This window comes from Macaca mulatta, chromosome 20 (assembly GCF_049350105.2).
Source record: "Macaca mulatta isolate MMU2019108-1 chromosome 20, T2T-MMU8v2.0, whole genome shotgun sequence".
Taxonomy (NCBI): Eukaryota; Metazoa; Chordata; class Mammalia; order Primates; family Cercopithecidae; genus Macaca; species Macaca mulatta.
This window is the reverse complement of record NC_133425.1, coordinates 24963457-24980700: the sequence shown is the minus strand read 5'-3', so window position 1 is coordinate 24980700 and position 17244 is coordinate 24963457. Positions and strand designations below refer to the sequence as shown.

At 43.6% G+C, this 17244-nt stretch overlaps 1 long non-coding RNA gene across 2 annotated transcripts; it reads left to right on the top strand.

Moving 5' to 3' along the window:
- Window positions 1-509: 509 nt before the first annotated feature.
- Window positions 510-14474, top strand: LOC144338371 (uncharacterized). 2 transcript variants are annotated; one of them, XR_013412401.1, is made up of 4 exons: window positions 510-1154; window positions 2675-2869; window positions 10186-10451; window positions 14122-14474. It is a non-coding gene; the product is annotated as an uncharacterized LOC144338371 (long non-coding RNA). The 2 variants fall into 2 exon arrangements; XR_013412400.1 differs by having other exon boundaries at window positions 2445-2869.
- Window positions 14475-17244: the final 2770 nt, after the last annotated feature.

The window sequence follows — 17244 nt, the reverse complement described above, 5'->3', positions numbered from 1 at the left end:
CAAGCCCAGGGAGGCTACCCTAATCTACCTCATCTATGGAGACAGCTGTGAATCGTTGTTCTGAAATGGACTGCAAAGCCGGGTGCAGTAGCTCACTCCTGTAATCCCAACCCTTTGGGAGGCCAAGGCGGGTGGATCACTCGAGGTCAGGAGTTTGAGACCAGGCTGGCCAACATGGTGAAAGCCCGTCTCTACTAAAAATACAAAAGTTAGCTGGCCTTGGGGCAGGTGCCTGTAATTCCAGCTATTCAGGAGGCTGAGGCAGGAGAATCACTTAAACCTGGGAGGTGGGGGTTGCGGTGAGCAGAGATCGCGCCACTGCACTCCAGCCCCAAAGGCAGAGCGAGACTCTGTCTCAAAAAGAAAAAAAGAAAGAAAGACATGGAATGCAAGCCATACAGATAAACAAGGCCACCAAGAAAGGTCACAAGGGCAAGGGATAAGTAACAATGAACATGTAATTTTGCCCATGCTTATGAACACCTGAATTCTATCCACTGATCCCTTTTGGGTCTGTGGGCCCGAAGTGGAGATTCCCTCTAAACCCCTGCTTTAGATGCAGGCACTGCAGAGCCACTCCAAGTCATTTGTTCCAAGACCATGTGTTAAAATAAGCCTATACGTTGAGTGGCATGAGGTTAAAGTTAGTGTCTTCTTTATCTTTGTGTCACTGGTACCCAACTAGCACCTAGTAGAGGCACAGTGAACATAGCAGGGATATACATGCAGTGTTCAAGTTGCTGGCAGGGTGTGAACAGGGTACCAGAACATGGGCTTTATGTAGGGATTAGAGTTAGAAGCATTAGCAGCTGAAAAAATGCCAGGAAAATGATGAAATCTGCACAGTGGGAAAAGGGGGTCAGAGATCTAAAGTCTAGATGAATGCAGAAAACAGAGCACTCAGGAATAATCTTCTGCTCACCACTCCTTGAGAAATCTGACATACATGCAAAATTCTGCACCACATCTGGGACTGAAGAAGTAGATCTTTCACCTTAAAATTCCCCACTGGTAGCCACAGGGAGAGAGAACTCTCTCTAATTTGATGCTCATCAAGAGGGACTCTCATCTCCAGGACTGCCTGTGGGAGGTCAAGTCTTCCTCCCCAGGATGCTACACTTGGATGGACTTGAAAGAGTTCCGTTTGTTCCCAAGTAAGTTCTCTCCATGCACCTGGAGCCACTGTGCCATAGCCTTCATACAAATTACGCATATAAGCAAAGAGGCTTCCCACAAAGGGTGTTGTTTCCCTTTCAGAGACAGAAAGCACATTCTTTCCACACTCTGGTGGCCCCGGGCCCAGAAGGCACACTTCTTCCCAGCGCCCTCCAACCGTGTGGGGAGCACTGAAGTGGTAATTACCTTAGAAAGTGTTTTTTCCCAGTATTCAGCTGCAGAAAAATAACACACCACCTCTCTTTCCATGCGTCTCATGGAATTATGTAAATAGAACCAAAGCAAACCAGTCTAAATGATTATAAAATGGATTTCTAAGTGATACCTGTTACCAGACACGAATACTAAAAAAAATCCTGTTCTTTCTCAGTCACCAAGATGAAAGAATAGAATATTTAGTAAAGGATTCTTCTCCAGTGGATGATGCCTTCTGGGTTATCTGGCGTTGTTGACTTGATAGAGACAACAGTCTCACCCGAGTATACAGGAGGGATGAGCTCTGTCCACATTTCATGAAACTAGATGAGGAAGACACTAGATAGGGAGAATGTAAAAGTGACTCAACAAATGGAAGAACGTTTCTCAAACTTTAGCACACATCAACTCGCCTGGAGGGGTGTTCAAATGCAGATTTCTGCACCCGGCTCTCAGTGATCCTGCTTCCGTGAGTCTGAGCTAGGTCCCAGGAATTTTCAAGTTTCCAGCTAATAATGATACTAGTGGTCCATAGACCACTCTTACTGTGTGACTTTTGAGGATTGCCCCTCCCTTACATTCACCTGGACTGTCAAACTAGGGTCCCTGCCTACTCAACTAGAAGGGTTGGCCGCGAGCCAGGCTGTTCAATCAACAAACCCTCTCCCACAAAACCCAAATTCTTCCAATGGTGGGCTTGAGGCTAACCAGAGCCCATGGAGATGCTGGCCAAGAGATACTCTTTCCTTCTTTCCAAGGTCCTTTGTACTAAGGACTATGTAATTCTGAAGCTACAAGTGCCTTTCTTCGTAGCCCATTGAAAAGAGACTAACACAGAACCAATACAGAGAAAAGGAAAGAAGGAAGGAGAAAGGGAAGGAAAGTTCTAACAATTTTGTCCAAAGCAACCCCTGGAGCCAGTCACACCTAAACACTAGTAGACCCAAAGAACTTTGCTGGTGAGTCAAGAAATTTACCACCCCCGCCCCCCACCATTTTAAAATCTGAAACATTTTGAGTTGGTGTTTCTGTTTAGAACAGACAGATTCCTCACTGATACTCATTTCTCTTAGCATCTATAAAAACGTCATTAACTTGAGATTTCTGCCAAGGACACCAGCACTGGGTGAAAAGACGCACACGTATCCTGACTCCAGGGCCTGTAATTCTATCAGTGACGTGGTTCTCCAAGTCCAGCTTTGCTCATCCCAGCTCATATCCCACATAAGTTTGTCAGGCCCATGCTCCTTAGCCTTTGAGTTTCAGAATGGCTCTCCTAAAAGGAACACTCCTATTTGTCCAGTTTGTGATCCCATATTCACTGTGGGCCAGACCTACTACACAACTCCTTAATTTTTCAGTTGGCCGGGAGTGAGGTTCCAGGATGCCACAGCCCTGTGCTCTGAAGACAACAAGTCCATCGATTCAGATGGATCTGATTCACCTGACCTTAGGAGGAATACACTGAATTATTTTTCATGCCAGAGCATCCTTCCAGGTAAATTACTTCTAATGTTACCTACACCTGCCAACCCTAGAACCAACATCAAAATAGGAGGGCCACCATGTTTCTGATACCCCAGGTCAGTGTTTTCTGGAAAGTTCCATCTGCTGCCCGTTATTACTTACACTGAATATATTGCTAACCCTGCTGTTGCCCTCCAAACTGTAGTCCCTTAGTCTCAGCCCCTCTCTCGGACTCCCTTAGTGTAATTTCTCTATATCTTACTCCAAAAATACTGTAACATCATCATCAGTGTTCCTTCACCTTCTCAAACTCCTTCCATCCTGTTCTTGCCTCTCTGCCCCAGTCAACTTCTTTTTTTTTTTTAATTTATTTTACTTAAAGAAAAGATCTCACTGTGTCACCCAAGCTAGAGTACAGTGGAGCAATCACTGCTCACTGCAACCTCCAGCTCCTGGGCTCAAGTGATCCTCCCACCTCAGCTTCCCAAGGAGCTGAGACTACAGGTGTGCATCACAGTGGCAAACTCATTGTTTAATTTTCTTTTTCTGTAGAGACAGGGTCTTGCTATGCTGCCCAGTGTGTACTCTCTGAAGTCAAACTCCCAGGGTTCAGTACCAGCTGTACTTCTTATTTATTACAGAATCTCTTTGGGATTCAGTTTCTTCATCTGTAGAGATAATGATAATCATTGTAGATATTTTATGCATATTTGTGTGTGCTTGAAACAACAATCTAAGTAAAACATTCAACACAGTTCCAGGCACATAGGAAGCATTCCATACATGTTAGCCACTACTGTGGTATAGGAATATCAGAAAAATCTCACTTCCCTAATCAACTAGCCAAAAAGCAATGTCCAATTATCTATTTTGTTTTATTTATTTATTTTTTAAGAGACAGGATCTCACTCTGTCACCCAAGCTAGAGTACAGTGGCATAATCATAGCTCACTGTAGCCTCAAACTCCTGGGTTCAAGCAATTCTCCTGCTTCAGCCTCCCAAGTAGCTGGGACTACAGGTGCACACCACCATGCCTGGCTAATGTAAGTTTTAAAAATTTTTTATAGAGACAGGGTCTCACTGTGTTGCCCAGGCTGGTCTGGAACTCCTGACTTTAAGTGATTTTCCTGTCTTGGCCTACCAAAGTGCTGGGATTATAGGCACCTGCCACTGTACCTAACCTGTTCAATTATCGTACTTCACAAATTGTTGCCATCTTTAATTTAACATCAGAGTGTTGAAATTTTATCTTGTTCATTCTTTCAACTAGGATATGTAACTTCATGCCTGATACATTGCAGGTACTCCATAAATGTGTTAAATGAATGCATCAATGATAATAAATATCATTTAATGAGAACTCATTCTGTATAAAGCACTTTACATATTTTATGTAATCATCAAAACAAACCTGCAAAGTCATTGTCTCTTTCCCATTTGAAAGGTGAGGAAAATTAAGGATCGGAGAAGTTTTATAACTTGCTCAAATGCAAACAGCTGACAAATGGGTAAACTTTTCCCACAGTCTCAGATTTTTCCAACTTCTTTTTGATTCATGAACCTCTCTCATAAATAAATATACTATTGTAGGTGCGGGTGTGGTGACTCATGCCTGTAATCCCAGAACTTTGGGAGGCTGAGGAAGGCGGATCATTTGAGGTCAGGAGATGGAAACCAGCCTGGCCAACGTGGTGAAACTAAAAATACAAAAAAAAAATTCACCAGGCATAGTGGCACATGCCTGTAGTCCCAGCTACTCAGGAGGCTGAGGCAGGAGAATTGCTTGAACCTGGGAGGTGGAAGTTGCAGTGAGTCGAGATCACACCACAGCACTCCAGCCTGGGCAACAGAGTGAGACTCCGTCTCAAAAAATAAATAAATAAATAAGTAAACTACGTAGGCCTTTAGGAATTTTTGAATCATTTCAGCATTGACAAGAAGGGACTTTTAATAAAAGGCTCTATTATAGCACTGTATCATCAAATAGTATGCTGTAAAGATCCTGTTACAATCTTTACAGTATTAAGACAAATTTTCACTTGTCCCCATGTAACATGTGATGTAAAGCTGGCAGATTTGGCTTAAATTATTTATGAAACAAAAATGTTTGAGTTTATTTCAGGAAGGAGTTTTACTCTGTTGCAAGACATTTAAAAAAGACAAAAGTTCCTTTTATGAACCAATGTTTGGAGTTCTAAATCTTGTGCTGATTTTTTTTAAGACATAATTGTTCTAAATGATAAGATGCAAGAAAAGGTTCCGGCTGATATTTGCAAGCACTTTTCTACAAATAACGCGTTGCAGGTGTGGATAGTCATTATTCTTAATAAATGAAAAGCCAAATTGGATATAAGTGTCACTATATTTTCTATTTTTAACATGAGCGTTGAAGGATATTTCAGTGTACCTTATAAGACTTCTTATCCGATAAATGCAACTTGCAAATCTGGTGAAGGTCAGTCTGAAGTAAATGTGCAGATTGATTATCATATTTTTGTTCCTCATTAACTTGCTGCATTTCAATAGCCCTCTTCTGTATACTTCCTATTGTCAAATCTAGGTCTTACAGGTGTACACTAAATAATCTATGACCGTAATGAAAACAGCCAAACTGTCTCAAAGTGACCCCAGAAGTTCATTCTGGATTGCTTTGGACAAAGATAACTAAGACCAGACTCCTACCTACTCTAGGTGAGAACGAAGGGTCATGCCACAGGACCAACGGCATCTTCCCCAACCTTGGCAGAAAGGACTTACGGCTTGCAGTCCCCAGGGTCTCCAAGTGCTGAGGGCTGGTATTACCAGACAGACTCCTGTCAACAGCTGGAGCACCTTGTGTTCTGTTTATTCCCCCGCTCACATGTCTGCCTACAGAAAGAGCAAGCAATAAGGGAACGGGTCCCTCCACTAGAATGTAAAGTTACATGGCGTGTCTAGGACTTTCTGGCTCCATACCCTTTGCACAGGTTTTTTAAACTGGAAACAAAGTGTGCTTATTTTGCAAGAAAATTAAAAGCCCATCAGTTAAACTTAGTCCCCAGTGATCTTCTGCAAAAGTCTAAAGTGGCGAGAAGAAGAAGGAAAAACAGAACAAGACTTGGAATTGTTCATGTGTCCAAGACTTAGGTTTGAGCCAATGCAGTAAGACATGAAACATGTTTGCAGACATAAATATTAGAAAGGAAGAGACAAAATTGTCATTATTTGTAAATTATTTACTTGCATACCTATGAAGTCTAGAGAACATTATAATTGATTTTTAAATGAACCAAAAGGATAGATGCAAAGTAAGTATATAAAAATAAATCATATTCCTACTCACCACTTAAAAAGCATACATAAGGAAAAGAGAAATTCTGTTCCTGACATAACTGAACCAGAGCAAAAAAAAGTTAATAAATTTTACCCCCCCAAAAAATGCTACTTATAAAACTATATTTCTAGTTATATGTGTAAATAACCCTTATTAAATGTAGCCTGGATAAGAAGGCTAAAAATATTACAAAATATAAATTTATAACAAAGTAACATGTAGAGACAATTTAATTATTATTCTTACAGCTCTCACAACAAAGGATACTCTCATTATCCTTGTTTTTCAGGGGAGAAAACTGATGTTAAGAGATATTAAGTAAGTTGCCTAGAACAGTTAGTAGTAAGGACTGGATTAAGTCAGACACCAAAGCATGTATATTTAAGAACTCTGCCATATTGCCTTCCAAATCCATGTCACATCCCCATGAAATGTCTTTCTTGGTGTAGAATTTCATAAAAACTTTTAATCTTGGACGATATTAAGAAAAACGAAATGTAATGGGAGATCGACGACTACTTCTGCCAGATGACTGAAATCTATTAGAAGGCTGCAATAATTAAAATACCAGAGTACTAGCCGGGTGCGGTGGCTCATGCCTGTAATCCCAGCACTTTGGGAGCCCGAGGCAGGCAGATCACAAGGTCAAGAGATCAATATCATCCTGGCCAACATGGTGAAACCCCATCTCTACTAAAAATACAAAAATTAGCTGGGTGTGCTGGCATACACCTGTAGTCCCATTTACTCAGGAGGCTGAGGCAGGAGAATCACTTGAACCCGGGAGGCAGGGCTTGCAATGAGCTGAGATCTCACCACTGCACTCTAGCCTGGTGATAGAGTGAACTCCATCTCAAAAAAAAAAAAAAAAAGCATAGTAGTAGAGCATGAATGGAAGAGAGGCCCAATGACTGCCAAGACCTAGCTGAGAGTCAGGGTGGAGGTGGCCAAACTGCACCATAGGGGGTGGTGGAGCATCCAGATTGGCAGAGCAAAACCCATAGGAGGAACTCATTATGCAGATGGCCTGGCAGAGGAACCAAATTATGGTAAGGCCAAAGACAGTGGGCAGAAAAAGGTAGGCAGGAGAATTCAGCTCCTTGCCTCTGATGATACTGAATGAAGAGCTCATTTTGTCTGAAATGTCTTGGTCACAGGAATGGATGAAGTAGCAGGAGCTAAAGCCAGTGATAGCCAGTGAGTAGACTGGGTTAAAACGGAAGATGAATGTTCTGAGAGCCACAAAAGAGTGGGAAAATGGGAATATGCTTGCCTGGAATGCAATACAAGCCAAAGAGGAGCCTTCTATGGGGAAGCTTTCTTTTGTCTCTGGTTGTCTATGTCCCTAAAGGGAAACAGCTTCATTTCCAATCACTACAATAGATTGAGATCCACCACAGCTTATCACAGTTTGAAAAGCAGGGATCATATTTCAACTTTGGGTTTTCTCTTCAAATAAGGTTAATAAACAGTCTTGGAAAGAAGCATATGGTGGAAAGGAAAATGTTTACATTAAATTTTAAACTTGTTTCTTTGTGCTGGATATCTTCCCATTCTCCTGTGAATTCTCTCTCCCCTTCTCCACCTGGTCAGGACTGCTAAAGGCTAAGCTGTGTAGATGTCATTACAAGACCCCGAGACCAAGGCTGGGGCTAGGGTAGGGAGAGTGAGGCATTGACGGTGGAACATTTAAGAAGGCTCTCACTCTCAGGGCCATGCAAGTGCTCCGTGCCCAGTCCTGACAGTGAGGGCCTCCTTAATTGTTGATCGCTGGATGCCTCACTTACGACATCCTTATTGGTTCTATCAGTGGGGACTTCCTTCTGGTAGGAAGTCAGACACAGGGTCAACGGTGAAGTCAGGTTGATGTAGGGCAGGCAAGCTCCGAAACTCGAGCTTAGCATGGGAAGATCCTTGGCTTCACTCAGGAAAGAATTCAAGAGCCAGCCAGTGGTAGAAGAAGACAGTTGTATGAAGGCAGCAGTGTTAAGCTCCGTTGATGCTCCTGCAGAGCAGGGCTCCCCCATCTTAGACAGTGTGTGGAGAGCAGCAGCTCAGGGGCAGGTCTCCAGCCATATTAATACCCACTTTTAATTACACAGAATTAAGAGATGGGTTATTTCAAAATTTCTAGAAAAAGGGTGCCATGGAAAGGGGCAATAACTTTCAGGTGTTGCCATGGCAATGATAAACTGTCATGGCACTGGTGGGCATATCTTATGGAGAGGTGCTGTTGGTGCCTCGTCCCTGTTTCGGCCAGTCTTCAGTCTGGTCCAGGACTGAGTTCCGCCTCCTACCTTAAGGTTATTTGTTTCCCTGGTTGGCTGCAGCCCCCGACAGATCAGTGCTGCACCCAAAGCCCTTGCCGTACAAAGCTCTCTTACTTTAACTTGTCCCTTAGAGCCTGGAGGTGGTAACTCTTGTCTGCTACTAACCCAGATAATTGCACTGTCTTCTGTAGTTCTTCTACACCCAAACATCTGTAAATAAGCCCTTTGTAAATAAACATTCTTTGAATAATCTTATTCTGAGTATGCCATCTTCTTTCCATTGAGACCCTGATAAATATATGTCCCTCATCCAGGCTCTGCCATTTGTAGAGTACTATGAATTAATATTTTATGAGCCCTGTAATTATCTTGTGAATAACCCAACTATATTGCATCATACCTTTTTACATTAAAAGCATTAATTATGAAGCCTGTAATCCCAGCACTTTGGGAGGCCGAGACGGGCAGATCACGAGGTCAGGAGATCGAGACCATCCTGGCTAACCCGGTGAAACCCCGTCTCTACTAAAAAATACAAAAAACTAGCCGGGCGTGGTGTCGGGTGCCTGTAGTCCCAGCTACTCGGGAGGCTGAGGCAGGAGAATGGCGTAAACCTGGGAGGCAGAGCTTGCAGTGAGCTGAGATCCGGCCACTGCACTCCAGCCTGGGGGACAGAGCGAGACTCCGTCTCAAAAAAAAAAAAAAAAAAAAAAAAAAACCATTAATTGTGTAAATGGGCACATTTCTTTTTAAATACCACATTTTGGGGGCATGGTTGTTTTGGCCTCAAAAAAAATAAAAGTTGTCCTGGTCTTTCCTAATGCCCATTGAGACCATGATGTCAACAAAGCAGCAGTGATGGATAATGATTTAGAAAACAGGCTTAGAATTAGACAGACTAATCCCAGCTCATCTTCTTCCTTGCTGTGTGACTTTGGACAAGTTGCTTGCTCCAGCAGATGTAGAGGCTGCAGCTGTTGGCTTTTTTTTTTTTTTTTTTCCGTCCTTCTAAAATTGGACGGTCTTTCTGAAAATATTTCCCATGCCAGGCCGGGCACGGTGGCTCACACCTGTAATCCCAGCACTTTGGGAGGCCAAGGTGGGCAAATCACGAGGTCAGGAGATCGAGACCATCCTGGCCAACATGGTGAAACCCCATCTCTACTAAAAATACAAAAAATTAGCCGGGTGTGGTGGCGGGCACCTAGTCCCAGCTACCTGGAGGGCTGAGGCAGAATTGCTTGAACTCTGGAGATGGAGGTTGCAGTGAGCAGAGATCATGCCACCGTACTCCAGACTGGGCAACAGAGCGAGATGCCATCTCAAAAATATATATATATTTCCCATGCCAGTACCCAGGCTCAACTCCTATATTGTGATGTGACCCCAATTGAGACACCAAGTCTTGTCTCTTTAAATTGAAGCTCTCAGCTCCTGGGAAAAATCACACAAATCTTCAGCTTCCATATTCGTTAGCTCACACCTTTCCTTGCCAACTGACAGCAAATTGTAGGCACCTGAAGGGAGCAGAGTTGGAGACCGACTCCACAGGGGCAAGATGTCTAAAACAACAAAACGTGAGTTATTTTTGCAATGTTTCTTTTTCAGGCCCTCCCACTCCCTGTAATATCTGGCTGAGGTGCGAATGGCTGACTCCAGCAGGTATCAGGAACAGATGGAACCACCTAATTATGTCTCTTACATGTGAGTAGAGATAAAGCTGTTAATTGCTAATTGTACACTCCTCCCATTTCCCATCCCAGGGCGCTGGGGCAGAGACCACGTCCTAAACCCAACTCAAACGTGGCCTGTGCTCTCGGCTGAAGAAAAGCGTGGAAAGCAGTTGGAGACCTGCATCCCCAGGACTGTCAGCCCTTCTCCAGGGCTAGCAACAAGCAGAGTGTAACAGTGAGAAGATGCTCATGGCAGGCTCCAGATAGCTGTGCCCTCAGCCCAGGAGGACTCAGCCAATGAAGACTCAGCTAATGAAAGCTCAGCATGGAGGTGGCAAAGGGCTGCACACCCACCAGCAAGTGACATCTGGTAATTGTTTCCAGTGTGCTCCGGGTCAACTTAGTTCCCCAGAAGCCACATAATCTTGAGGTCTCTAGGCTTGTATGCAGCTCCTGACTGGACACCGAAAAGCGCTGTAATCTGCAATCTTCCTCCATCTTCCAAGCCTTAAGATCATGTCTCATGACAGTCACAGGAGTTTAAGCTAATCAGCATCTCTTTTTTGGGAAACATCCCTATCCCATTCCCATTAGATGTGAGTTGGAGAGGTAGTCCAATCATATACTGCAATGTAACAGAATATTCCATTCCCATGGCCACAGTAATTGGTTTAGGGAAGGTCAGGTGACACTAATTTGGCCAATCAGAGGCACTCCCAAGACAAGTTAAAATTCTTTCCAGGCTGGAGTCTGATGGCACCATCATAGTTCATTGCAACCCAGATCTCCTGGGCTCAAGTGATCCAAGCAGCTAGGACTACAGATGCGTGCCACCATACTGGCTAATTTCTTACTTTTTTTGTAAAGACAGGATGTCACTATGTTGCCCAGGCTGGTCTAGAACTCCCTAGCCTCAAGCAATCCTCCCACCTTGACCTCCCAAAGCGCTGGGATTACAAGCATGAGCCACCATGCTCGATCTGAAATTCTTGGGAAGGAAGCATTCTTTTTTTTTTTTTTTTCTTTTTTGAGACAGAGTGTTGTTCTGTTGCCCAGGCTGAAGTGCAGAGGCATGATCTATGCTCACTGCGACCTCCGCCTTTTGGCCTTTTGGGTTCAAGCAATTCTCATGCCTCAACCTCCTGAGTAGCTGGGATAACAGGTACATACCACCATTCTCAGCTATTTTTTTGTATTTTAAGTAGAGACAGGGTTTCACCATGTTGGCCAGGCTTGTCTCAAACTCCTGGCCTCAAGCAATCCTCCCACCTTAGCTTCCCAAAGTGCTGGGATTACAGACATGAGCCACCCATGCCCAGTCTAAAATTCTTGGGAAAGATACATTATTTGGAATTGCTGCACTAGGGATATTGTAAGCTACCAGTGTCCCCTACCTTTCTTTTTTCACAGGTATAGCATATGCTGTTGGTGCCCTGTGCCATATCCCCTTGGCCCACCTGAGCTTACCTACAGTTGTGATAGACAGTTTCCAACCTCAAGCATTTGCATCTCTCCTCTCTGCCTGAAGGCTTTTGCTAGTACCCAGGACCCTTCTCTGCCACCTTCAAGTGGGGGAGAGCTGATGCTCTCGGGTGATCTTCAGCCAATGGGAAATGAAACTATAAATAAATTTCCTAGCATCCTTGCCCTTGGCTGAGACAATCCTGAGGCTGCTCCACGTAGTCTCTAACAAGATCCCAGCATGACCTGCCCATGGGGCCACCTGCTCCTCAGTACACTTTTTACTGATTTTTCTCCCATCTGTCTTATCCTCTCCATTTCCTCACTTGTGCTTCCTGAGATCACCTCCTGTGCTAGTTTGGTCCTTCTCTTGAGATTAGACATGTGAGAAGTTTACTGGAGAAATACCTGTGAAGGCAAAAGGAGAGGGAGCTGGAGAAGGCAGGGAGAAGCTCAGACTCCAATACGGGACTCACACTGCAGCAGAGAGAGGGAAGGAGGGATAATTGGGCAGGAAGAGACATAGACTGCAGCCTAATTCCAAGATAAGTTTGGCCAGGCCAGTGAGGGGTTCTCAAAGACACCTGTCAGTCGAGAATCACATCTTGTAGGAATGGGCCTCCTTTGGTGGCCTCACTGTGCTGTCCTTAGCTGGGTACAGTCTGAGGGAGGTACGGCTTTGGTGTAAAGGTGGTGTCGCAGAAGAGTAAGAGCAGGGCTATTAGTCAATCATGCTCCTGCCACAGAACATCTGAGTGGTTCATTGTCACGACCACCACATCTCCCAAATAAACTACTGTACCACAGGGTCTGCTTTTGGTGGTGATGGTGGTGGTAGGGGAACCCAAACTGAGATGATGAAAATCCCTGAAAATGAACCATATGTAAAAGAAAGCAAAGCCAATCGTTTGAGTACCTGGATCCAACCATTCTTGATGTCAGTAACCCACTGAATGTTACAGCTAAATAAGCCAATATAATTTCCTCTTGTTGTTTTTTGTTTGTTTGTTTTTCTCTTCATTGTTGCTATATAATCTAGTTAGAGTTGGATTTCTGTCGATGAGAACCAAAAGAGTCCAGACTAACACAGACATCGTAACTATCCATTTTTACTAGTGTTGGTCTGAAATTCATTTTGCTTACCTTGGAACTGTTAAGCCAACCATGGTGAAAATTGACTTCCCTTAGCCTTTGTTATGACCGTCTTTGACCCTCTTCCTTCTCCCTGCCCGGAACAGCCAGTATGTCATCCAGATGGAACTCTTCAAGTATGGTAGAACACATGTTTATCCATCCATGGCTGTACACCGACTCTAGATCACTCTGTTTCTCATGATTTGTAAAATAAGTGCATAGGTGTTGTGTGGAATGCTGACATGAGCACATAGGTCTACTCTGCGCCATATCAGGCAGCCAAGGAAAGGAATCAAGATGCCTGGAGACCAACATGACCGAGGACAGCAAGGCAGGGTGATGCAGCCCAGCCTCAGTGACTGATTCTAGAAATACGGATAAATGGGACGGGTGCGGTGGCTCATGCCTATAATCCCAGCACTTTGGGAGGTCAAGGCAGGCGGATCACCTGAGGTCAGGAGTTGGTGACCAGCCTGGCCAACATGGCGAAACCTCGTCTCTACTAAAAATACAAAAATTAGCCGGGTGTGGCAGTGTGTGTCTGTAGTCCCAGCTACTCAGGAGACTGAGGCAGAAGAATTGCTTGAACCTGGGAGGTGGAGGTTGCAGTGAGCCGAGATCACACCACTGCATTCCAACCTGGGCAAGAGAGTGAGACTGTCTCAAAGAAAAAAAAGAAAAAGAAAAAAGAAACACAGATAAATTGGCAGACTTACTTAGAGACCAACAGGCATAATCACCCCAGAATCAGCGCAATCCTGAGGTCTCTAGGTACCAGCTTGTATGCAGCTTCTGACAGGACACTGAACAGTGCTGCCATCTGGAATCTTCCTCCATCTTCCAAGACTTAAGACCATGTCTTGTGATGGTCACAGGATTTTAAGCTAATCAGCATCTCTTTTAGAGAAACATCCCTTTCCTGTTTCCAGTAGATGTGAGTTTCAGAAACATCAACTCTAAAAAAGGAGAGTTTCTTTAGCAAGGATTTTACATAGTGGTTAACAAAGGACATAACACAAGTGCCCCTTCTTTCTTCTTTTGTGTGTAACTTCCACACAGAATCTGTCTCATTGGGTTAATATTACCCAAAAACAAACCCCATTTAACAGAGAACGCATGATAATAAGGCTGCTCTCAGTAAACGGGTTCAGACTGCAAGAGGACCAGAAACGGAAAATGAAGGTGCATAATTTTTTCTTTAGCTTGATGTGCACAAATACCATATGGCTATGAGGAATGAGTACATTCTTCCTAAATGCCCGGCCAGAATGGGAATACAGAAGCCACACACACTTTGTACACAACATCATTCCGCCTTGAGACATGTGCTTTCAAGTTTATGTCTGTCTTGGGAAAATAAGGATCACTTATTTTGAGCCGCAGTGATTAATTTTTGTGTCCAAATAAGTATTTGTTTGTCCTTTTGTACAGAACTCTTTGCCTTCAGGCGCTGCGGTGGGTGGTGAAGAACTGAAATACACAAGCCTTGGGGCTTCCCCTTGTCCATGAAACTGCAGAAGATGCTGGCTCGAGAGAACTCAGGTGAGAAAGCTGCTGCAGGAGCCAGAAACCTTGGCAAAGACTTTTTCTTTGCAAGTAAGAAAGCTGGTTAGGAAAGAGGACCAACTGTTCCTTCTAAATTCCCAGGGAGTGGAGGGTACGTGAGGCCCTGTGATTCATTGGCCAGGAGTATCTGCTCCAGCTGCCAGGCCAGAGTGATCAATCCAAAAGTGCTTCTGAAAATGAGGCCAGACCTACATTAATGAAGCCTGATTGCCTCAGAATTATTGTCGGATTAATTAGCAGCTTTGCCAGTAGCCCATGTGTTCAGGGTCAGTAACAATTTATGGTGAGTCACATTTAAGTAATTTCACTCAATTCAACCAGCATTTGCTGCACCTACTAAGCACAGAGTTTTAGGGAAACCCAATGTAAGAACAGGGTCTGAACTGGACTTCCAATGCCAAGGATTCTAGGCCTAGCTCTGCCATATACAAGTCATTTACCAGTAGGAAAAAAATCACTTTGTCTTTCTGGCTTCAGTTTCCCCATTTGGCAAAAAGAAAAAGAAAAAAAAAAAGGTGGGATGGAATTGACTCAATAGTCAGTCAGTTTCCTCCAATATCAATGAGGTAGGAGGTGGAGCTCTACTCCAGAGACAGGGCCTGGACACCAGATTAGATTGAGGAGTAGCTAAAAAAGGGCCAGGGTGAAAGCAGCTTTAAATCAGACACAGTCACTAGTGTGCCATGTCAATTTACTGTTGCCATGGCAACACCTAGGCATTACTGCCCCTTTCCAAGGCAATGACCCAATGACCCAAAAGTTAGAATGCTTTCCCTAGAACTTTCTGCATAAACTGCCTCTTAATCTTCATGCAATTAAAAGTGGGTATAACTATGACTACAAAACTGCCCTGAGCTGCTACTTTCTGCCTATGAGGTAGCCCTGCTCTGCAGGAGCAGTCACAGAGCTATAACACTGCCTCTTCAATACATCTGTTTTCTTCTACCTCTGGCTTGCCCTTGAATTCCTTCCTGGGCAAAGCCAAGAACTCTCACAGGCTCCACGGTGGGGCTTGCCTGTCCTGCATCACCAAGACACAGTCTGTATTATTTCTGAGAGCTTGAAATGTAAAATTAGATAAGACACATACACACAAAAGGAAAATTTCATTAATTCCATGAATGTGTTTATCCACAAATATTTACCGATCAGTTCCTACCAGGTTCCAGACACTATACAAAATAATGTAAGATAAGCTTACCTTCAAAACCATACAGTCTATTGGGGAAGACCCTGAAAAAATGCACAGTTGGAGCACAGGCACAGAGCAGGGAGCTTTTGAATTAGAAGGCGGGTAGCAAAGTTGTGCCAGAGGAAGTAGCATTGTACTGAGAAATAAAAAAAAGAGATGAAAGGCATCTCGTCAAAGAGTACAGAATTTAATAAGACATAGAGTCACGATAAAAGTATGTTGGGGGAATGAAGGTGTATTCTGTGAGAATAATAAGGAACGTGGCAGGAAAGCTGCATTAGAGCTAGGTTATAGGAGAGCATTTTTGTTTGGAACTAAATTCTGGAAGCCAAGGGAATCTACTGAAGGAATATGACATGACGTGGTCAGATTTTGATTCTGTGGCAGTCTAGAAGCAGAGAGGAAGATAAATTGTTGAGGGAGGAGGTTAAACACAAGGAAGCCCATCAGGAGGCTTTTACAATTATCTAGACAAGGGATGGTGCTGATCTCACCTAAGACCGTGAAGCTAGAGAGAATAAAGGTGAAACAAGCAATGTTTTAACAGTGGATATTGTAATGCTTGGTGACTGATTAAATATGGGAAATCCGTAGTGTTGAGTGTCCATATCAACTGCTAGATTTCATTTCTGGGTGTCGTGGGGAAGGGGGTGCCATTTACTAAATAGAGAATGTGCCAGGAGGAAGTGGTTTGGAAGGAGAGCCATGAAATGAGGCCCAGCTCTCTCATGCTGTATCTGAGTCACATAAGCTGATTGATATCCTAAGGCATAGGCCCAGTAAGAAGCTAGAGATGTGAAAAATCATCAGCATAGATGAGAACCTGAACCACGAATGGAATGGATATTGCCAGGAAGACTGGAAAGACTGAGAAGACCAAAGTAATATTGAACAGAGCCTGGGGGGTCTAAAGAACAGTCTAGGAAGAACATGGAAGAGGGTTGGACAGAGAAGCAGGAAGTAATCCATACTAACTATATAATTATAATTAGTATATTGAAGTATATCCCGGCATAGAGAGGATGGGTGGATAGAGAGAGAGATGGAGAAAGAGATCTGATAGCTATATGGATGGAAGGATGGATGGAGAGGTAGGTGGATGGATGGATGGATGGATGGATTAGATAGATGATTGATAGATAGATAGATAGATAGATAGATAGATAGATAGATAGATAGATAGATAGATAGAAATGATAGGTAGATATATGGAAAGATGAATGGATAGGTGGATGGATAGAAAAAGATTACAAGAATTTAAGGGGTGAGGATTCAGGGGGTCAGATACCCCAGAAATGTCAAAAAGACAAGGATGGAAAATTGTCCATGGGATTTGGCTCCAGGAAGTTCATTGCTGATCTCATCAAGAACAATGTCTGTGGAGTCAGGGAAGTCAGATTGCAGGGTGTTCAGCAAGCCCTCATTGCGAGAAGTGTGGCAAGAAGTGTAGACTACTCTTTCAAGCAGCAAAAAGGGAAAATAGAGAAAATATAGGATGCTATCTCAGGAAGGTGAAGAAAGTTTGTTTTTTTTTTCCAATATGGCAGAAACTTGAGCACAGTTTTAGATTTAAAAGAAAGAGCCAATAGAGGATAGGTTGAAGATAAAGGAGAGATGATCATTGACAAGAGGGTCTGGGATCCAAAACCCAGATTGCAGGATCCTTGTTAGACAAGAGGAGTTCATTGCTTTCTCTGAAACAGAAAGGAAGGAAGAAAGTTTAGAAACAAATCATCTTAAAGGCATTAGCAGAAGAATGAGGTTGGTCTCCCCAAACCAACAGATCTTGGTTTTCT